Source organism: Hypanus sabinus, chromosome 16 (assembly GCF_030144855.1).
Source record: "Hypanus sabinus isolate sHypSab1 chromosome 16, sHypSab1.hap1, whole genome shotgun sequence".
NCBI lineage: Eukaryota > Metazoa > Chordata > Chondrichthyes > Myliobatiformes > Dasyatidae > Hypanus > Hypanus sabinus.
Window position 1 is genome coordinate 6306009 of NC_082721.1, and position 24677 is coordinate 6330685.

Consider the following 24677-nt stretch of genomic DNA (forward strand, 5'->3'; position numbering starts at 1 on the left):
TTTTAAAACTGTTCAGTCAAAGCATGGTGTTGTGTCTAACTGCCATACAAGCACATACACCTGACACTAGTTAGAAGCTGTTCAACAATGTTCTCCTACCCCAATTAAATGGAATCATGTTCCAAATAAACAAAGGGAATCCCAGCTATTTTCTCAATTAGTTCTTGTTCTTTAAGAGTTGTCCCAAATAATCAGTTGTTCCAATTAACTGATGGACCATTTAACCAGAATCTACTGTAATTAAATAGAACAATCTGGTGCTAGACATGCACAATGAACCCTGGCAATTAGGACCAATTATACACACATTACAAAATTAGTACAATTTGAACCAAATTGGTCTGAATTTTAGCCTTAGACAGTTGATGGTGTCTTTCTCTTTAATGAAAGGATGCATTAAATTCCACATTAAATATATTTTCACATTTACATTTGTGCAAAAAACTCTGCCAATATTACAACCTCTTAGTAATTAAAATGTTAATTATAAGTGTGCAACAAATAGTTATAAACATGACAGAACCATCCCAAAGTCGTTTTAATGAAGTTTTTTCTTTTATGGTGAAGCCACTTGCTGTTTAGGATCTAGAGAACTGTGTAGGAGTAAAATTAGTAACACACCAACTCAAATGCCCAGTTCCACAAGTGAAGATGCCATAAAAAGACTCTAAAACTGAAAATAAAATAACTGATTGTTAACCACCCAATTCCATTAGCTTGCCCATTTGAGGTTCAGCCACACCGAACACCTGTGCAAAAGGTTAAAGAATGCATAGTAATTATCTAAAGTGCTGAATCCATATTTTAAACAGTTCCAGAAGCCTGAACTAATTACCAAACAAATTATGTACCTCTGCATCTACAATTAAGTCATAAAAATTGTCAGTTGAATGTGTTTAAAATATCTTTTGCTAAAGTGGACTGAACTATTCAATTAAATATTTTGGATTCACGAGTGGCATATAATCACAATTAGTGCAAAAATATGTAATTTTCCAAACATAACCCTCGCCAGTTATAAATAGGCTTCACCACTGAACTCATCATCCAGATACATGTTCAGATTCTCTTGAGGAAGTCCAGCTGCAAGACCTCAGGGATTCTAATCTCCTCCAGGTTCATGGGAGAAGGAATAATAGGAAAGTTCACAGCAGACACATGCTTCAGCTCCATCAACAGCCGTCGACTTGGACTTCTGCCCACCAATTGATTCTGGGGAAGACAAGTGTAGTAAAAGTAAATGGCCAATTTTCAATCTTAGTCAGTGTCAGTAACATCATGAAGGATCCCACCCACCCAGCTCATGAACTGTTTGTCCCACTCTCATTGAGGAGACTATGTAGCATCCACACCAGGACCAGACTCAGAAACAGTTACTTTCCCCAGGCAGTAATGCTGATCAACACCACCACTCACAAACCCACCATACCCCCCCCCCACCCGCCACCACAACTTTATCATTTCCTGTCAGAGTCACCTTACGTACAGACACTCCTAAGCCCCGCATCACTTTAAACACAAACAACCAATGGATACAAACTATCTTATGTATTTATATTTATCGTGTTTTAATTATTGAGTTCTTTATCTTACTGTGTTCTTTTGTGATCCACAGCAATGAATATTTCATCTCTTTACACCTGCATACTGGAAATGATATTAAACAATCTTGAATCTTAGCGATATATTTAGTGCTGACAAGCACCCAATTGTACTGAAACAAAAAACAAATTAACTGGACTTTATATGACAGCTTGGTGGTCCACTTGGAAGTAGCACAGTAACATGGTGCTTAGTGTAATCATTTTACAGCGCCAGCGATCGCCTATAATGGGGTTCGATTCCCCCCACTGTTGGTGAGGAACTCTCCTTGTGACACTGTGGATTTCCTCCAGGTACTCGGGTTTCCTCCCACACTCCAAAGACACACAGGTTAGGGTCAGTAAATTGTGGGCACGCTACGTTGGCACCAAAAGCAAGGCGACACTTGCAAGCTCTCCCAACACCATCCCCAAACCATGTGCTTCAATGTACATGTAACAAATCTAATCTTTGGATCTTTCATCTTTAAAGAAAAACAGACATGTACAAATGGATAAACTTCCTAGGAATGAGATTAGTGAGGGAAGCAATTATGAAGTATTTGAAAGTTTGGTTGATCTAGATATAAAGTATATTTTCACTGTTAAGTTTACTCTACTCAAATGCAAGGGCTTCATAATATCCCCCATCTCATTTCATAGATTTAACCCAATTACATTTCATGAGCGTCCACTATTGAAAAATGAATGTAACAGATGTGGACATTTGCAAAATATTATGTTATTGTTGCTCCATGAAATACTAATTGCTTTAAAAGAATAAAACTTCCAGAAATTTCTTTTGATAAAGACAGCATTTGCTGGAATAAAGATAATTTTTCCATTTGCAGGACACCTTTGCCTTTAAAAAGCCCCAGGTAGAGGGATAAAATTCACTGTTACCAGCAAAAGTACCAATTGCCCAAAGAAAACTTCACTTCTGCTCCCCAAAATCCTCAGACCCCAATGCCAGTCCTTCATCTATTTCATTTTAAAAGGAAATTGTGTTTAATTAATTAAATTGCTTAGATAAAAACAATCCAATTCCTTCCTGTCTGTAAGGAATCGGTACATTCTCCCCGGTCTGTAAGGAGTCGGCAAGTTCTCCCCAGTCTGTAAGGAGTCGGCACGTTCTCCCCGGTCCGTAAGGAGTCGGCACGTTCTCCCCGGTCCGTAAGGAGTCGGCACGTTCTCCCCGGTCCGTAAGGAGTCGGCACGTTCTCCCCGGTCCGTAAGGAGTCGGCACGTTCTCCCCGGTCCGTAAGGAGTCGGCACGTTCTCCCCGGTCCGTAAGGAGTCGGCACGTTCTCCCCGGTCCGTAAGGAGTCGGCACGTTCTCCCCGGTCCGTAGGGAGTCGGCACGTTCTCCCCGGTCCGTAGGGAGTCGGCACGTTCTCCCCGGACCGTAAGGAGTCGGCACGTTCTCCCCGGTCCGTAAGGAGTCGGCACGTTCTCCCCGGTCTGTCAGGAGTCGGCATGTTCTCCCCGGTCCGTAAGGAGTCGGCACGTTCTCCCCGGTCTGTCAGGAGTCGGCACGTTCTCCCTGGTCTGTAAGGAGTTGGTACGTTCCCCCTGTGACCATGTGGGTTTCCTCCGGGTACTCCAGTTTCCTCCCACTGTCCAAAGACATATGGGGTAGTAGGTTAATTGGTCATTGTAAATTGTCCTGTGATTAAGCTAGGGTTAAATTGAGCAGGGGGTTGCCAGACAGTGGTTCTGTGCTGTCTCTCAAAAAATAAGTACCCAAATGATCCAAATACAATTTCTGAATCGAGCTAGCTGCACAAATCAAGAAAAATGAAGATTTCTTGTTGAACGAGATAAATGCAATAAACCAACCTGAATGGTCTTTATAAATGTTACAGTCACACGCTCCTCAAACTCATTCATAGGTGTATAAAGGGTCAGAATCTTCACGATCTGTTTCAAGTTGAGACATAAAGGAGTAAGGATGAAGATATCAAAGCAAAACCAAATGCATATTTATTGAACACATCTCGCACGGGAAACACTGCATGAGCCCATTGTTCTTCCACAAGTCTTTAAAGAGTTCGGGGCCCATGAGCACAACTTGGAAACTTTACTTCAACACTGAGACTACAAATAGAAGTCATGGGTTAAGTGTGAAGGCTGAAACATTTAAGAGGAATCTGAGGGGGAATTTCTTCAAAGGCCGTTGAGAGTGTGGAACAAGTTGCCAGCACAGTGTGGGATGTGGGATCGATTTCAGCATTTAACAGAAAGTTGGATAGGTGTACAAATGGAAGGGGAATGGAGGACTATGGTCCAGGTCAATAGGGCTAGTCAGCATTATAGTTTGGCACGGATTAGATGGGCCAAAGGGTCTGTTTCTGTGCTGTAGTGTTTGATGGTGACTCTGGCGTACAGAGTACATCAGTTTAAACACGATGCCAGTCCTGCAGTGGGTGTGGCAAAGCCCAAAGACTGACAAGAATCCAATGCAGGATTTCACAAGCTTTGCAGAGCACAGACGTGTAGACTGGGGCCCTTGCTTTGTGTAATGGGTATGTGGAGGCAAACCAGATCAAAGTGAAGTCTCACTCCTGGCAAAGACACCTTCAACTTGGGCCACTAAATAATGTCCAGAACTTGCCATTCTTGGCCTTTCTCAGCAGACTGAGAACTGTTTGAGATTCCACAACTCTTCTGCAGAGATAGGAAACCAAGTTTCACCTGCAATACACATCTCCCAGCATCATGAGCTGTCTATTCCACTCAAGCTACCATGGATATGGGAATGGCCCATTTCTCCAAATGGTTTTGGACTATGAGACACGGGAGCAGAATTAAGCCACTCCAACATTCCCATTTTATGATTTCCTTCAACCCCGTTCCCCTGTCTTCTCCACATACCCTTTGACACCCCAACTAATCAAGAACCTAACAATTTCCATTTTAAATGTACTCAGTGACTTGGCCCCCCCCACAGCCATCTGTAGAAATGAATTCCCTCTGGTTAAAGAAATTGCTCCTCATTTCTGTTCTAAAAGAACATTATTGTATTCTGAGACTGTGCCCTCTGGTCCTAGACTCCCCCACTATAGGAAACATCCTCTCCACATCCACTCTATCTGTGTCCTCTGGTCCTAGACTCCCCCACTATAGGAAACATCCTCTCCACACCCACTCTATCTGTGCCCTCTGGTCCTAGACTCCCCCACTATAGAAAACATCCTCTCCACCTCCACTCTAGCTAGGACTTTAAATATTCAATAGGTTTGAATGAAATCTCGTCATTCTTCAAAATAAAAATAATAAGTTTGGGAGCTACTACTTTGCTGAAAAGTTGAAAGCCCGGGAGATATTTTATTTTATTGTTATTCTCAAACTTCCACTTTTTCTCTCTCATTTGCAAATCTTCCTATTAAAATCTAAGATTCCATCTAAAGGGAATGGTGATGGTATTTGGCAAAAATAACTCCACAGTCCATCTGGTTCAACTCCAAACATCCCTTCAACCTCATGAATCACAGCAATGGGGGTTGTTCAAAATCACGGGGAATAAAGCAAGAACCAAAGCTACAAGATCAGTTGTTCGTCCGAAGCTACACAAAGATTTTATCCCAGAATGAAATGGTTACAACATGTGACGCAATTGTAAGGTGATTAGAAAGTATGGGTGGGGGGGTAGAAATGCCAGAGTTATGTTCTTTGCATAGGAAGTGGTGGGTGTGTGGGACACACTGCCAAGGATGATGGCAGAGGCAGATACATTGCAGGCATTTAAGAAACTCTATCATAGCTTTCCATCATGGATTAAGAAATGGAAGCTATGCGAGAGGGAATATTAGATTGCTCTTAAGCTAAAAGGTCAGCACAACATTGTGGGCTGAATGGCCTATGTTGTGCTGTAATGTTCTATGTATAAACTAGTTTCAGATTGCATGTGTTCAAATTATTTTCCAAAATATTTAATGCACATTCAAAACCATTTTATCCAAATATTTTTAATCCACTTTATCTGGTTGCATCTTTTCACAAAAAGTAGTGATAATGGCCTAATCCGGCACAGGTAAAGCCCTGCCCACCATTGAGCACTTCTACATGGAGAATTGTCACCAGAAAACAGCATCCATCATCAGGGACCTCAGCATCCAGGCCACGCTCTCTTCCTGCCGCTGCTGCCATCAGGAAGGAGGTACAGCAGCCTTGGGACCCACACCACCAGGTTCAGGAACAGTTATCACCCCTCAATCATCAGAAAGGAGGTACAGCAGCCTCAGGACCCACACCACCAGGTTCAGGAACAGTTATCACCCCTCAATCATCAGGCTCCTGAACCAGTGAATCAGGCTGAATCCTGAATCAGGCTCCTGAAACACTCACCACAATGAGCCTTGGGACCCACACCACCAGGTTCAGGAACAGTTATCACCCCTCAATCATCAGAAAGGAGGTACAGCAGCCTCAGGACCCACACCACCAGGTTCAGGAACAGTTATCACCCCTCAATCATCAGAAAGGAGGTACAGCAGCCTTGGGACCCACACCACCAGGTTCAGGAACAGTTATCACCCCTCAATCATCAGGCTCCTGAACCAGTGAATCAGGCTGAATCCTGAATCAGGCTCCTGAAACACTCACCACAATGAGCCTTGGGACCCACACCACCAGGTTCAGGAACAGTTATCACCCCTCAATCATCAGGCTCTTGACTTCATTCACGCCATCGTTGAAATGTTTCCACAAACTATGTGATCACTTTCAAGAACCTCATCTCATGTTCCCAATATTTATTGGGGGTTTTTTTTGTTTCTTTGTATTTACTGCAAATTCCCACAAGAAAATGAATCTCAGGGTGGCATATATGGTGACTTTGATAGTAAAATTACTTTGAGTGGGATTTGAATCTTGTACAACCTAGTGAAAATTCAAAGATATAGAGTTTGCTTCCTTCAGGAACAGAAGGGTCCTTGGGTTCTGCAATGCTGGATGGGGCAAAGCAGCTATGATTTACATTGGAATTCTGGTGTGAATTTCCCTTCAATCCAAGCATTCACCTCCACCACCCCCATATTTTGGTTATATTTCTTCAGTGTAATACCACTTCAATGAGAGTCTGCAGATGCTGCAAGTCCAGAACAACACACAAAATGCTGGAGAAACTCAGCAACTACAGAAAGCCTCCAACCTGATGATAAGACCATCAATTTTGCCAACATCACGTAATTTTATTTTGCTCCCCTCTCCTTTCGGTCTTCTTCAATTCCGCACTCTGATCTCTTACCTCTGTCCTTCAGCTGCCTATCACTTCCCCCTGATGCCCCTCCTCCACTTTCCCCAGGGTCCACTCTCCTCTATCAGATTCCCTCTTTTCCAGCACTTTACCTTTCCACCCATCACCTCCCAAAGCTGGTTACTTCATCCCCCCCCACCCCACCCACCTGGCTTCACATGTCCTCCGTCCCTTCCCCACCTTCTGATTCTGGCATCTTCGCCCTTCCTTCCCAGTCCTTCTCAGCCCGAAACATTGACTGTTTATTCACTTCCCTGGATGCTGCCTGACCCGCTGTGTTCCTCCAGCACTTTGTGCGTGTGTTCACTGTAACTCGAGCCTGAGTGCCATGATCTTAATATTCTCAATGTAATCAACAAAAAGTTTAAGGAGTTCCAGGTGGGGACTATCCAATCAAGTTTGTAAGCAGTACACCTAAAACATCACCTCAGATTTTTACAGCTCGGTAAAGACCTACCTGTGGCTGTGTGAGTAGTGTGCACATGGAGCAGATCGCCTCGGCATCTGCATCTGTCACTTTGTTCAACTGCAAGAGCTGTGAGGCCTGTACCAGTGGCTCCAAGACCTCAGCTGCACCGCTCTGCTGCAAGCTTTTGCTCCTTAGCCATTCAATCAGCTGGCTGACATTGTTCCTAAATTAGGAGGAAGAAGGTGATGGTATTCAGAGAGATTTTATCGACACAGGGTCCTTCAGGCCCAATGAGCACACGCTGCACATTTACACCCACTTGACCAATCCACCCGCGTCTTTGTAAATGTGGGGGAAACCGAGCTCCCAGAGGAAACGTCACAGGACAGTGGCGGGAATCGAGCCCAGGCCGCTGGCGCTGTAACTGCTACACTATTATAGACAATAGGTGCAGAAGTAGACCATTCGTCCCTTCGAGCCTGCACCGCCATTTTGAGATCATGGCTGATCAACTACTATCAATACCTGGTTCCTGCCTTGTCCCCATATCCCTTGATTCCCCTATCCATAAGATACCTATCTAGCTCCTTCTTGAAAGCATCCAGAGAATTGGCCTCCACTGCCTTCAGAGGCAGTGCATTCCAGACCCCCACAACTCTCTGGGAGAAGAAGTTTTTCCTTAACTCTGTCCTAAATGACCTATCCCTCATTCTCAAACCATGCCCTCTGGTACTGGACCCTCCCAGCATCTGGAACATATTTCCTGCCTCTATCTTGTCCAATCCCTTAATAATCTTATACATTTCAATCAGATCCCCTCTCAATCTCCTTAATTCCAGCGTGTACAAGCCCAGTCTCTCTAACCTCTCTGCGTAAGACAGTCCAGACATCCCAGGAATTAACCTCGTGAATCTACGCTGCACTTCCTCTACAGCCAGGATGTCCTTCCTTAACCCTGGAGACCAAAACTGTACACAATACTCCAGGTGTGGTCTCACCAGGGCCCTGTACAAATGCAAGAGGATTTCCTTGCTCTTGTACTCAATTCCCTTTGTAATAAAGGCCAACATTCCATTAGCCTTCTTCACTGCCTGCTGCACTTGCTCATTCACCTTCAGTGACTAATGAACAAGGACTCCTAGATCTCTTTGTATTTCTCCCTTACCTAACTCTACACCGTTCAGATAATAATCTGCCTTCCTGTTCTTACTCCCAAAGTGAATAACTTATTCACATTAAGCGTCATCTGCCAAGTATCTGCCCACTCACCCAGCCTATCCAAGTCACCCTGAATTCTCCTAACATCCTCATCACATGTCACACTGCCACCCAGCTTAGTATCATTAGCAAATTTGCTGATGTTATTTTCAATGCCTTCATCCAAATCATTGACGTAAATGGTAAACAGCTGTGGTCCCAATAGCTTTGATTTTACCCACCAATCTCCTATGTGGGACCTTATCAAATGCCTTCTGAAAATCGAGGTACACTACATCCACTGGATCACCCCCATCTAACTTCCTGGTTGCATCCTCGAAAAACTCCAACAGATTAGTCAAGCATGATTTGCCCTTGGTAAATCCATGCTGGCTCAGCCCAATCCTATCACTGCTATCTAGATATGCCACTATTTCATCCATAATAATGGGCTCTAGCATCTTCCCCACCACCGATGTCAGGGTGACAGGTCGATAGTTCTCTGTTTTCTCTCTCCCTCCTTTCTTAAAAAGTGGGATAACATTAGCCATTCTCCAATCCTCAGGAACTGATCCTGAATCTAAGGAACATTGGAAAATGATTACCAATGCATATGCAATTTCCAGAGCCACCTCCTTTAGTACTTTAGGGTGCAGACCATCTGGACCTGGGGATTTGTCAGCCTTCAGTCCCATCAGTCTTCTCATCACCATTTCCTTCCTAATGTCAATCTGTTTCATTTCCTCTGTTACCCTATGTCCTTGGCCCATCCATACATTCTGTTACCATAAACGATTAGACTAACATGGCATCAAGAACACGAACTCCAGTCTGCCTCACTGTTACATCACAGTACCTTAAAGTCAAATGTTAGTATTGTACATGAGACACTGCATATCGGTAACTACTAACACTATTGTTATTACTTTCAACCAATTTACACTTATTGTACTTAAACCAATGTGATTTGTTTTAATACACCATAATTACAACAGCAGCCACAACTTAAATTTATCCCCATGGGTATATTGTGATACACGAAGGGGAATAAAGATGCATCCCCATTTGAAGAGAAAGGTAGCTTTTTAAACATGCTACGTATCTGCCCCTACCACTACTCCTGGCAGGACCTTCCATGCAGCCACCAATATCTGACATCCCCCCTTTAATTTCCTCCAATCATCTTAAAATGATGCCCCCTCTTATTAGCCATTTCTGCCTGGAAAAATGTATCTGGCTGTCAATTCAGTCTATACCTCTTACCAACTTGCACATCTCCATCAAGTCACCTCTCACCTTCCTTCATTGTAAAGGGAAAAGCCCAAGCTCACTAGACCTCCCCTCATAGATCACGCTTCCTGCATAAGATAGGCTGCAAAATCACACCTCCAGAATCAAGAAAACCAGAAAGCTGCAAGAAATAAACCACAAAACTCTCAAGATTCAGAATTGTTTATTTTTGTGTAAGGAAGAGCAAAATAATTGTTACTCTAGATCTGATGCAGCACAAAAAAAAAGAATAAAAATAAAAACACAATAAATATATAAAATAGCTTATATGCGTAGATTGATTGTACGTCCATAAAGTGACATTGGGCACAGGAGAGTCTGTAGTTAAGGTGACTGACAGAAAGTGATAAGGTAGTGGTGGTGGGGGGTGTGGAGGGGTGAGTTAGCAGGTGGAGATGTCGATCAGCCTTACTGCTTGGGGAAAGCAACTTTTTTTGAAGCTGGTGGTCTTGGCATGGATATTACATAGCCTACTCCCTGATGGGAGTGGGACAAACAGTCCATGAGCAGGGTGGGTGGGATCCTTCATGATGTTACTGGCCCTTTTCCAGCACCTTTCTGTATAGGTGTCCTAAATGCAGGTAGGCTGGTGCCGGTGATGTGTTCCTGTCCATTGCAGTGCGGTTTCTTTACCGAGACACAGGGAAAAGAACAGGTTGTAGTACCATTGTTATGTTCTACAGTAATCAACACAGCAGCGCACCACAGGCATTCAGAATTGCAAAATAATATCAATGCAATTAAAACCTGACAAATCTTCCTGGAACTGAGAGCTGACCTTCCAAAGCCACCCAACACAAACAAAGTCCTGACGAAAGGTCTCGACCCGAAACATTGACTGCTTCTTTCAACGGATGCTGCCCGACCTGCTGAGTTCATCCAGCTTGTTTGTACGTCTTGATTTACTCAACACAAAAGACTGCCCCAGAAATAGTGAGCAGCACTATGCTGGCCTTCCGGAGGTCCCTGGAACAGAAGCTACCAAGTGTAACCCATCTATCAAAGAACAGATGGAAAGAAAGCAGGGGACTGAAGGTCAACAAAACCTCTGTTACAGAAATTTTTTTTTTGAAGTTATTAATAGGGAGGAGCTCAGCAGATCAGGCAGCAGCTATGGAGAGAAATTGAAGAGTTGACATTTTGGGCAGAGACCCTTCATCAGGTCCTGATGAAGTGTCTCAGACTTAAACGTCCACTGTTTATTCCCCTTCAAAAGATGCTGCCCAACTTGCTGAGTTCCTCCCACATTTTGTGTGTGTTACTCTGGATTTCCAGCATCTGCAGATCTCATGACGATTAAAAGAGGGGTGCAGGAACAAGCACTCGCAGAGCAGCTGAACAGAATCAATGGATTTCTGAAGGAAAATCTTGGGCAGCAAGGTAACATAGCAGTTAGCATAACCTATTAGAGCACCATAGAAACAGGTTCAATTCCTGCTGCTGCCTGTAAGGAGTTTGTATGTTCTCCCTCTGATGCATGGCTTTCCTCTGGATGCTCTGGTTTCCTCCCACAGTCCAGATGTACGGGTCAGTAGGTTAATTGGTCACATGGGTGTAATTGAGTTGCGGAAGAGCCTGCATGATGCTGTACCACTAAATAAAGTTCTTGAATTTGACAAACAATTGCAATTAACAGTGTAGATGAAGCAAATTAATGCTTTTTTTTTTACAGAGAATTAACTACGAGTATGTTAGAAAATATAAGGGTGCATGATACTGGAAGTATTGGTTGCATGGTTTGGTGATTGATTAATAGACCATAACACATCAGAGTGGAATTAGGCCATTCAGCCCATCAAATCTGCTCCACCATTCCATCATGGCTGATTTATTATCCCTCTCACCCCCATTCTTCTGCCTTCTCACCATAACCTTTGATGCACTGACTAATTAAGAACCTCTCAACCTCTACTTTAAATATACCCAATAACTTGGCCACCACAGCCATCTGTAGCAATAAATTCCACAGATTCACCACCCTCTAGCGAACTAATTTCCTTTTAGTAATGGATAGGCAAAATTTCTCCCAAATCTAAACACATTACTCTTATAGAGACTGCACAATCAATATTCAGTGCCAAGTGCATCCTATCAAATTAAATTTGATGAAGGTAACTCACATACACTCAGTGGCCACCGTTATTAGGTACACCTATACACCTGCTCATTAATGCAAATATCTAATCAGACAAACAAGTGGTAGCATGCAGATGTGGTCAAGAGGTTCAGATGTTGTTCAGACCAAAGATCAGAATTCAGGAGAAATGTGATCTAAGTGACTTTGACCATGGAATGATTGTTGGTGCCAGATGGGATGGCTTGAGTATCTCAGAAACTGCTGATCTCCTGGGATTTTCACACAACGGTCTCTAGAGTTTACAGAGAGTGGTGTGAGAAAAAAAAAACACCCAGTGAGCAGCAGTTCTGTGGGCAAAACTGCCTCGTTAATGAGAGATCAGAGGAGAATGGTCATTCTGGTTCAAGCTGACAGGAAGGTGACAGTAACTCTAATAACCACACGTTACAACAGTGGTGTGCAGAAGAGCATCTCTGAATGCACAACATGTCAAAACTTGAAGTGGATGGGCTACAGCAGCAGAAGATCATTAACGTACAACACTAATAAAGTGGCCACTGAGTGCACATTTATACACATACCTGTACATATTCGATTTTTTAAAAATAAAACATTAGAAACTTGTTCCAACAGCAGAAATTTCCATAAATCACTACAGAAATGGATTTAGTCAAAGAAGTCTACAATCAATAGAATAAACAAACCAGCAAATCCATAATCAACATTATACATTTCACTAACAAGTTCTTTCAACAGCTCTGTAATACTATCGAGCACCATCCGCTCCATCTGCAAAAAGTGGATTCTCCCCGTGGTCACCCATTTTAATTCCTATCCCCAATGCTATTCTGACTTGTTATCCCTGGCCACAATGAGCCCTCTCTCAAGTTGGAGAAGCAACACCTCCTATGCTGTCCAGGTAGCCTCCAACTTGATGGCATGAATATCAATTTCTCCAAATTCCAATATTTTCCCCTTCCCCTCCCTTCATTCCCCCCCCCCCGGGCTCTTACCTCTTCTCACCCTGGATCCCCTCCCCATTTCCTTTCTCCCATGGTCCACTCTCCTCTCCCACAGATTCCTTTTTCTCCAGCTCTTCTCTTTTCCCATCTATGATGCAAACTTCCCTCTCCACTGGAGGATAACTTAATTAATAACAGCATAATCAACTTAATATCACTGAGCCTTGAAGTCAATAACAGATCATCATGAAGGTCTGTGTCATATGCTGTGGGCAATCATGGTCTTCCATCTGCCAGGCCCAGATTGTTCTTGGCAACTTTACTACAGAAGTAGTTTGCCATTGCCACCTTTGGGGCAGTGTCTTTTACAGGACGAGTGACCCCAGCCATTGCCAGTAATCTTCAGCAGTTGTCTGCCTGGTGTCAGTGGTCGCATAACCAGGACTTGTGTTATGCGTCCGCTATCCCCAGGGGCGGGGGGGGGGGGGCACTGGAGGATGTCAAATTGTTGAGATGAACAGTTTTTGATGGACTGTAGACTATGAGCCTCTTTGGGGCTTTACAGTTGCTTGCATAGTGGGTGGTGGGGGTGCTGATGCTTTATGCTAGAATAAGTGGGGGGGGGGTTGATGCTGTTTGTGCATGGGAGGGGGCAGGGGGCATTGGGATTCTGGCAGTTCTTTTCCCCTGTCAATCTTTGGAGCTTTTCTTCCGTTTCATGGATCTCTGCGGAAATTAAGAATTTCCAGTTGTATACTGTATACATTCTCTGATGTTAAATGGAACCATTGAACTAAAGCCACATCTTCAGAACATCAACCAACTACTTTTCTTTTACTTTTTTGTTTAAATGGAAGGATCTGGACACTGTGCAGACAGAAGTTTAGCTGGCTGTTTGATTGTTCATTGATTTGGTTCAGCACTCCATTGAGAACTGAAGGGCCTGTCCTATGTTGGACTGTTCTACGTACACAAATTGAGATTAGCATTCCCAATTTTTTTTCTTAATTCTTTGCACAACTTGTCTTCATCAGCACGTTGGGTGCTTGTCAGTCTTTGTTTATGAGTAGCTTTTCATAAATTCTATTGTATTTCTTTATTTGCCTGCGAGAATATCAATTTCTAGGTAGTATATGGTCACCTTGGGTGGCGGGGTGGAGTTACGTCTCTACCACAGGAGGTGTAAAGTGCTCTTTCCGTTTGCTAGTCTGCAGGTCACCCTTGGGCAAGGTGTAACCCCGACTTAGCACCAACCCCCACCCCTGACCAGGGTAACGTGAAGCCATGGGAGCAGGTGGTGGACGGTCATATGAGGAGCTGGTGCATGTCACAAGTCCTGGCTATGCAACCACTGCCATCAGGCAGACAGTCTTTGAAGAGTATTGATAATGGCTGGGGTCAGCCATCTTGTAAAGATACTGCCCAGAAGGCAATGACAAACAACTTCTGTAGAAAAATTTGTTAACACCAGGTAGGAGATACAGAAGCCTGAAGGCACACACTCAGTGATTCAGGAACAGCTTCTTCCCCTCTGCCTTCCGATTCCTAAATGGACATTGAAGCTTTGGACACTACCTCACTTTAAAAAAAAATAGTATTTCTGTTTTTGCACATTTTTTAAAATCTATTTGATATATATAATTGATTTACTTGTTTTTTTTCTCTCTGCTAGATTATGTATTGCATTGAACTGCCACTGCTAAATTAACAAATTTCACGTCACATGCTGGTGATAACAAACCGGATTCTGATATGAGCAAATCACTTAAAGGCTTCATTAAAATCATAGGTCAAAATCACAATCACAAAGCTAAATGGGACCAGACTCTGATATTTCCAGAAACTTGTAGTTTTCATTTTCTGTTCAAAATAGAGTGATTCAGTCCACGTCCTCCTCTCCCGCCAGGATGAGATTAAACTCAGGTTAGAGGCAAATCACCTCAATCTGGATAGCCTCCAAACTGGAGACGTGAACATTGATTTCTCTCATTTCTGGTAATTTCTACTCCCCCCCCTTCTCTTTTCTATTCTGGTCCCCCTCACCCCTTCTCATTTCCCCATTGCCTCTCTCTGGTTGCCTCAGCCCCACCCTTTATTCCATGGCCCACTCTCCTCTCCTATTAGATTCCCACTTCTTAAGGCTTTTACCTTTTCCACCCACCACTTCCCAGCTTCTTACAATCTTCCTCCTACACCCATCCTCCTCTCCCCTTACCTGGTTTCAGCTACCATTTGCCAGCTTATATTCCTCCCCCCCCCCCCTTATTATTCTGTCTTCTGTCCCCTGCCTTTCCAGACTTTCGGTCTCAGCCCGAAACTGTTTATTCCCTTCCATTAGATGCTGCCTGAATTGCCAAATCCCTCCAGCATTTTGTGTGCTATTCCAGTACTGTCCGTGCGGAGTTTGCATTCTCTCACTGTGATCTTGTGGATTTCCTCCATGCATTCTACTTTTCAAACACTTGCAAGTGATGGATTAATGGCCAAATGGTCTCCATGCCATGGGAAGATATGGAGAGTGTGTTGTACATTAAAATACAGGGCAATACAATCTTCCAACTCTGCAAAGACAAACCCACACCTTAGAAAAGCAGCTTTAATCACGCATCAGCCTCACAGGATTGTTGGCAATTATGCTCCTTGTGTAAGTCAGCAGCTATTGCCCGTGATACTAAACCTGATTCTGATTAAAGCAGATTAATTAAACTCAACCCCTGTTCCAAATGTGACCATGTCTAGACTTCCTGCTATCAGAACTTAACCAAGTGACCCTGCAGCTACACTTTGTTGACTGACCGCTGCAGAGTTCAAAACTACAAACTCAAAAACTGACTTTTTCTTCCCAGTTCATTATTGTCATTGGGGAAAGTATTACCTGATTTGGACACCATTATTAAATGAGCACACATCCCTTCGCAGAAGCATGTTGTTCAGCGTGATTGCTGCTATTGTGTAGTATATCTGTCGGAAAACCTGCTTAATAATTTCAGGGTCCAGACCGTGTTTGGAGACGAGGCTGTGGAATGAGCTTAATTGCTGAAGGATGGAATTCAGCATGTATGAAGTGGTGACGCCAAGTTGGTCTCCTGTCCTCTTTCTGTAACCTGCTGGTCTCATGGTCGTGCTCTGAATTGTATCATTTTCAAGCATCCCGGACACTGTAGGTCAGATTTTAAAAAATAAAATTCCAAATAAAATCACTGCAAAACACTAAACCCTTTCACAGACATCCATGAGCGATCAAATTGGAGATTCAAGTATCCCAGGTTCATGTGTAAGAGAAGTTGGATAGGTACCTGTATGATAGGGGTATGGTCCAGGTGGAAATTGCTGGGAGTAAGCAGTTTAAATGGTTCAGCACTGAATAGATGGGCTGAAGGGCCTGTTTCTGTGCTGTACTTTCCAAAAGACAGTTTCCAGCTGAACAGCATTGTGATTATTACACAATAAAGTTTTGTATTTCTGATTTACAAGTCAGAGGTTGTGGAGAAAGTTGGCCCCAGCAGTTCAGATTGTCCCCAGTTCTGGCAGCAACTCTAACACCAAGCTGGTTCCTTTCCACTCCTTGGTCAGCTTTAACATTGTACAGAGCTGAATAAAAAGTTAGGAAATACATAATGGCTCATTTATTACTGGGTGTTTGAGTGCAGTTTTTCATTGATTCTATTGTATTTCTTTGTTCTACTGTGAATGCCTGTAAGAAAATTAATCTCAAGGTAGTGTATGGTGATATGGCTGTACTTTGATAATAAATTTACTTTGAACTTTAATTAAATGCAAGTTAGAAAAGTCAAAAAAATTGCAATTACTATGTTACTTAATTTTATAAATGACCGGGAGGAGGAAGTGGAGGGACGGGTTCGTAAATTTGCTGATGACACAAAGGTTGGAGGTGTTGTGGATAGTGTAGAGGGCTGTCAGAGGTTACAGCGGGACATTGATAGGATGCAAAACTGGGCTGAGAAGTGGCAAATGGAGTTCAACTCAGATAAGTGTGAGGTGGTTCAGTTTGGTAGGTTAAATATGATGACAGAATATAGTATTAATGGTAAGACTCTTGGCAGTGTGGAGAATCAGAGGGATCTTGTGGTCAGAGTCCATAGGACACTCAAAGCTGCTGTGCAGATTGGCTCTGTGGTTAAGAAGGCATACGGTGCATTGGTCTTCATCAATCGTGAGATTGAGTTTAAGAGCTGAGAGATAATGTTACAGTTATATAGGACCCTGGTCGGACCCCACTTGGAGTACTGTGCTCAGTTCTGGTCACCTCACCACAGGAAGGATGTGGAAGCCATAGAAAGGGTGCAGAGGAGATTTACAGGGATGTTGCCTGGATTGGGGAGCATGCCTTATGAGAATAGGTTGAGTGAATTTGGCCTTGTCTCCTTGGAGTGACAGAGGATGAGAGGTGACCTGATAGAGGTGTATAAGATGACGAGAGGCATTGATCGTGTGGATAGTCAGAGGCTTTTTCCCCAGGGCTGAAATGGCTAGCACAATTTTTAAGGTGCTTGGAAGTAGGTACAGAGTAGATGTTAGGGGCAAGTTTTTTTTTTAATGCGGAGAGTGGTGAGTGCATGGAATGGGCTGCCAGCGATGGTAGTGGAGGTGGATATGATAGGGTCTTTTAAGATACTCCTGGATAGGTACATGGAGCTTAGAAAAACAGAGGGCTATGGGTAATCATAGGTAATTTCTAAAGTAAGTACATGTTCAGCACAGCATTGTGGGCCGAAGGGCCTGTATTGTGCTGTAGGTTTTCTATGTTTCCATCTGAAAATTGAAAATTAATCCATAAATTTAGATTTTTTTTGGTATTAAAGATCATTTGGCAGTAATAATAACTCAACATACTACTTAAAAAATCAGTTCACACAGTAAAAGGCTAGAAATCCAGGTTAATTTAAAGCAAGTCCAATTTTATAAATTCTGATCATTTCTTACCCCCACCCCACCCAGTGTGTAAACCAAAGCAAAGCCCATACAGGAGTACCGATCACCAATGCATTTTAGGAATTTCAGTTCCAAGTGTGGATTAGTAAACTGCAGATGACATGAAGGTAGGTGGAGTTGTGGGTAGTGTAGGAGGTTGTCGTAGGTTACAATGGGACATCGACAGGAGGCAGAGCTGGGCTGAGAAGTGGCAGATGTTCAACCCAGAAAAGAGTGAAGTGATTCACTTTAGAAGGTCGATCGGACACAGATTAGAGGGTTAATGGCAGGATTCTTAGCCTGTGGTGGAACAGGGGAGATCTTGGGGTCCACATCCAGAGATCCCTCAAAGTTGCCCCACAAGTTGATGGTGTTTAAGGTGGGGTGTATGGCATGTGGGCCTTCATCAGTCAGGGGTATGCGTTCAAGAGCCACAATGTAATGTAATCTTGGTCAGACCACATTTAGAGAGTCGTGTTCAGTTCTGGTCACCTCGCTATAAGTGGGACATGAAAGTGTTAGAGAGGATGCAGAGAAGAGCACGTCCTGTACAGGACGGTTGAGCAAGGTAAGATTTTTGGCTTTGGAGTGAAGGAGGGTGAGAAGTGATGATGTTTAAGATGATAAGAGGCATAGACAGAGTGGATAATCAGAGACATTTTCCCAAGGACAGAAGAGGCTAATTATGAGGAGGATAAGAAAGGGAGAAGAAAGTGCAGGGATGATGTCAGAGGTAGTCATTTTATTTTAAAAACAGAGTGGTAGTAGTGGGTGCATGAATTGAGTGGTGGTAGAGGCAGATTCATTAGGGATATTTCAGAGCTCGGCACATGGATAATAAAAAAAATGGAGGGCTGTGTGGAAGGAAAGGGTTAGTTTGATATTGGAGTAAACTAAAAGGTCAGCACCACATGTGGTGCGGAAGGCCCCTACTTTTCTACATAGCTATCCCGTTTTCACATTATAATAACATGAAAATCCTTATAGAATTGCAGCTGCCAAATTGGCTGGGATTGCATCACTGTCTGATGGAATTTAAAATCCTCTGTACATTTAACACATTTCAAATGATAAAATTTAACCCCGACACACTGCCCAAAACCAAAAAGCATTGACAAACTGTTCTGTTGTTTCAGTCACTGTACCAGGATTTGCATTTACCCAGAGTGCTCATCCCTGAGCTTTCAGTAGTGTTACAGCTTCATTGTCATTACTGAAGACCAGATTACACTGCTGCTTCATTCACTACAAAGCAGTGTACTGGCAATTCAATTACTAAAAACACTGACTGCATTTAAAATAACCTCAGAGTTACTTAGAATGATAATGGAACACAGAACAGTGCAGCATAGTACTGATCCTTTGGCCATAATGTGTTGGCCTTTTAACCTACTCTAAGATCAAACTAATCCTGCCCTCCCACAGAGCCCTCCATTTTACTATCATCCACGTGGCTATCCAAGAGTCTCTTAAATATCCCCAAAGCATCTGTCTCTATCTCAGCAAGTGTTCTATCAGTATTGATGTGGAAATTTTAGAGAGGGTGCACAGAAGATTTGTCAGGATTATAGAACACATACATGTGGAAAAGGTGAGTTAGCTTGGACCCCCCTTCCCTATTATTCTAACTACTCTTAGACTACAAGGTATAGGGAGCAGTATTAGAGTCTGTTCCACTACTTGGCTGATCCATTTCCCTCTCTGCCCCAGTCTCCTGCCTTCTCTCTGTAACCCCTCATACCCTGACTAATCAAAGATCTATCAACCTCCACCTTAAATACACTTGAGACTTGGCCTTCACGGCTGCCTCTGGCAACAAACTCCATAGCTCTGCCACTCTCTGGCTCTCTTCTGCAGAACTGAATTTTAGTTCCTAACTCTTTCATCCCACACCCAAAACTGCTGCATAATAAATAAGGAAATTGAAATTCCTGCAGGTTAAATCATTTCAAACTGGCGATAGACAACGTTGTGCTTTGCACAGAATCACTTGCCAATCATTGGCTGGAGCTTTCCCTTGGCGGCTTTGATCAGTTGGTGATAGAGTTGAATAGCAAGGTCAGATAAAACCAGACAGTACTGGGAGAGATCCAGATTCCTCAAAGCGTGCTTTCTTTGCTCAGGGGTGTTCATCTCATCCGAACTCTGTTAACAAGGCGAAGAATAAAATCAGTTATTTAACTGTCAATGACACTGGAGTTGAGGCTTGGCTAAATTATTTATTGTTATTATAGGACTCTACGACTCAAGCTCTCAGTATTATTTATTATTTGCTTGTTTTTTTAAATTTCACACAATTTGTCATCTGTTACACTCTGGCTGTTCGTCTTTGCATGTTGCTTTTCGTTGATTCTGTCGTGTTTCTTCATATTTACAGAGAATGCCCACAAGAAACTGAATCTTACGGTAGTGTATAGTGACATATATGTACTTGGATAATAAATTTACTGCGAACTTCATTGTCAAAGTATGCCCTCTGCTCCATTCTGAAGCCATGCAACAAAGGATTGACTGTATTATTCACTTATTAGTTTATTTATTGAGATAAGCACAGAATACGCCCTTCAAGCTGTGCCACACAGTAACCCCCGATTTAAACCCCAGCCTAATCATGGGACAATTTACAGTGTCCAATTAACCTACCAAACAATATGTCTTTGGATAGTGGGACAACTGAAGCACCCGGAGGAAACCCATACGGTCATGGGGAGAACATGCGAACAGCAGAAAGAGTACCTGGGTCGCCGGTATTGTAAAGCATTTTGCTAACCATTATCTACCGCTCCACCCCAAGGTAGGGAGGTGGGGACAGATTCTGATTTAGATTTATCACGTGTACATTGAAAGATCCAGTAAAAATGCATCATCTGTATTAACAACCAACACACCCAAGGATGTGCGACTGTCACCATACATTCCAGCACCAACAATCTTCTGTAGAATACAAGTGGCACAGAACAACACCAACAAAACCCTTCCCTCCTACATAACATCCATTTTTCTATCATCCTTGTGCCTATCTGAGTCTCTTAAATGCCCCTAATATATTTGTCTGTAATACCACCCCAAGCAGGGCATTCCATAGAATCACCATGCTGCATTAAAAATAACAGATTTTCTCTGACATTCTCCCCATACTTCCCTCCAATCACCTTAAAATTGTACCCCCCTCTTAACAGCCATTTCTGCCCCAATAACTTGTCTCAGGTTGCCCACTCAAACTATGCCTCTTAACATCTTGTACACCTCTGTTAAATCATCCCTCAACCTCCTTCACTCCAAACAGAAAAGCCCCAGCTCACTCAACTCATTCTCATAAGACATGTGGTAGAGGCTGTCCTGATGAAGGGTCTTGGCCCGAAACATGGACTATATTCTGCTGAGTTCCCCCAGCATTTTGTATGTGTTGCTCAGAAGACATGCCCTCTAATCCCACCACCCTCTCAAAGTGAAATCAGAGCACTCACCTCATCGCCACTATACTGCCTTAAGCAGACAAGAAGGCGGTAAGTATTCGAAAGCCAGAATGCCACCATCTCAAAATCATTGTTTCTCTGTGAAATTTAAACAAGAATCAAGATAAAAGGCACTCAAATCTCCAATTTCACTCCCTCCCCATACAATTCATTCCCCCTCACTATAAGACATCAGAAGATCCATCACAGAAACCACCGTTTAAATGTCAGAAGTTTTGCAACAATAAATAAAATTCACCTATCAGATTAGCAATTAATAAAGAAACTGCCCATATTGTTTCCTTCCCCACTGTTACAAGATAAATTAAAGGGTTATTCTGTGATTGTGACGTATGGTTTACAGAATATAGTCACTTGCAGTTAGCTATATTAAGTTTAGACCTTGGTTAAGGGAAAGCAAGACAGGGAGTCTGGGATGATTGATGGCATTATTAAAAACACCATTTGACATCAGCAGACACTGGGAATGGGTTATTCTATTTTGGGGGAATGAGATAAAAATCAATCTAGAGCCAGAGGGATGAAATGCCTAAAACATTTTTCTATAAAGCCCTTCAGACAATCTTCAACAAATATTTAAGAGATAGATTGAAGATCATTTATTGTCGTTCTTCTGCACACAAGTTTAAAGCGAACCCAACAACTGTTACTCTGGATCTGATAAGGCAGAAAAACACAATAAATAAAAATACAAAAGCAATTCTATAAAACACAAGTAACTTCTAAGTGGGCCGTATATGCACAAGATGAGTTTATGTACATAGGCTGATTTTATGTCTATAAAGTGACACTGGGCACTGGAGAATCTGGTCATAAAGTGACTGACAGGAAAAGATAAAATGACAAAATGGCTTCGGCAGGAGGAGTTCTTCCAGGTAGCAGCAGGGGCTTAGAAAGACACAGCAGCATTTTGACAGTGTGAGTGTAGGAATCGGGGGTGGGGGGGGGGGAGTGCAAACGTGAAGTGGCAGAGCATGCGGGGAGGGTGGGGGGATGAAGGGTATGAAGAGGCTGTGGAGGGGAGGGGCTGATGTGGATGTAGTAGCGGTGGAGTGGAGTGGGAATGTTGATCAGCCCGACAGCTTGGGGGAGATACCAACAGAGAATGTTTGAGGAGTATGATGAACATTAGTTCTACATTGTGGAAGTTTCTACATTAACCATGGAGAGCAGACAAGGCCTCTTACTTACTTGGAAATTTTTTTAAATTAAAGCAAAAGCTCCCAACTTTGTAAACAACAGCTCCTCTTCAAACTTTATTGCAAAAGAAAACAAACAAAAAAACCCCACAATTTCTGGTCATTAATTGATATTTTTCTAAAGCTGTGCAATTTAATTTTCACAATCAGCCTGCATGGTAAAAGTGATTCTCCAAATTATAAAATTATTGTGTTTAAAGTCCTGAGGATGTGATAATAATAAACATTTATGACACACTGACAATTATTGATAATGGCTGGGGTCACCCGTCTTGTAAAGACACTGCCCAGAAGATGACAATGGCAAACCACTGCAGTAGAACGATCAAGGTCATGGAAAGGCAGGGTGGAGATACATCTCTCCCAAAGGAGGTGTAAGGCGCTCCATCCCTCCACTAGCCTGCAGTTCATCCTTGGGCAAGGTGTAGCACCTGCTTAGCCCCCGATCAGGGTCACATGAAGCCATGGGAGCAGCTGGAGTATATCACAATTTCCAGTTACGTGACGACTGATGTCAGGCAAACAATCTCTGAAGAGTATTGATAATGGCTGGGGTCACCTGTCTCGTAAAGACACTGCCCAGGAGGTGGCAGTGGCAAAACACTTCTGTAGACAAATTTGCCAAGAACAATCATGGTCACGTAAAGACAGTTATTGTCCACGTCCTACAACATGGCACATAATGATGATGACAGAGGATGTTTCTTATGGTGGGAGAGTCTAAGACCAGAGGACACAGCCTCGGAATAGGGGGGTGTCATTTTACAACGACTTGAAGAGGAATTTCTCTAGCCAGAGTGGTGAATCTGTGGAATTTGTTGCCAGAGGTAGCTGTGGATGCCAATTCGATGGGTATACTTAAAGCAGAGGTTGACAGATTGATTAATCAGGGCATGAAGGAATACGGGGAGAAGGCAGGAGATTGCGGTTGAGAGGGAAAGTGGATCAGCCGTGATGAAATGGCAGGCCAGACTCAATGGGCCAAATGGCCTAATTCTGCTCCTATATTTTATAGTCATATGGACACAGGCACACAAAATAGATGAGAACAAGGTACTGTAAACGTAAATATCCACACATAGAAATTAAACCTTTGAATCTTAGGAAACACTATATCAATCTTCACCAAAATAGTTGCCTTACCTTCAAGACTTTCTTTATACCGCCTAGTGTGGCTATAAGCAGGGAATGGGCCTTCTGCCCATCATTCATGTGGTCTGCATGTCTGATACACATGAAGAGAAGAAATGCAGGCAGAGTTGGCAGTGCACACAGTGCGTCCAATTGTGGGCTGAGGTCTAAAAATAAACAAGTGGTGCCACTTAGATTTGTACAGCAAAGCAGTGCTCTTTGTCACAAGCCCATCAAATATGCTGATTCTCATGGGTGAATACCACCATGACCTTGGATGGGAACAATGCGATTAGACTCAGAAACAAAAGCCGTCAGCCATTCTGTATTGCTCCATCTCTGGCTCAGTGGAAACAGCGGCTCCCAAAATCAACAGACTGAGAAGTTGATGGACCTGGTGCTGGATTCACACCAGGGTCCACAACGAGGGATCAGCAGTGGAAAGGGTGAGCAGCTTCAAGCCCCTGGGTGACGACATCTTTGAAGATCTATCCTGGGCCCAATATATTGATGCAGTTACAAAGAAAGCACATCAGCAACAGGAGTTTGTGAATAATTGGTGTGCCACCAAAGACCAACAAATTTCTACAGATGTACTGTGGAGTGCATTCTAACTGGTTGCATCACAGTCTGGTATGGAGAAGCCACTGCACAGAATCGGAATAAACTGCAGAGATTTGTAAACTCAACCAGCTCCATCGTGGGCACTAGCCTCCCCAGCATTAAGGACATCTTCAAAAAGCGATGCCTCAAGGCAGAGACATCCATTGTTAAGCACCCTCACTACTATCCAGGACATGCCCTCTTCTCATTGCCACTAGCAAGGTGGTGGTACAGGAGCCTGAAGGCACACATTCAATGATTCAGGAACAGGAACAGCTCCTTCCCCTGGGGTCAGATTTCTGAATGGAGAATGAAGACTACCTCACTATCTTTTAAAATCTTCCTTTGCTCTCTCTTTGCACAATTTAATTTAATATACAGTCGATTCCAGTTAACTAGAATACATCAGGAACAGTACATTCTTGCCCAACTAAGTGGCTGCCCCATTTAGCTGAAGGTTCACAGAAATTGTTAAAAGGTATAAAAAACACAACCTACAATTGAACTGAGTAACAAATTATGTATTTAAATGAAATGCAGAACAAATTAGAACACTGCCAATAC

General features: G+C 43.0%; 1 pseudogene; it reads right to left on the bottom strand.

Annotated features, from left to right (window-relative positions):
* Nucleotides 1-370: 370 nt before the first annotated feature.
* LOC132406571 (unconventional myosin-Va-like) overlaps nucleotides 371-24677 on the bottom strand; it is a 140452-nt pseudogene continuing 116145 nt past the window's right edge.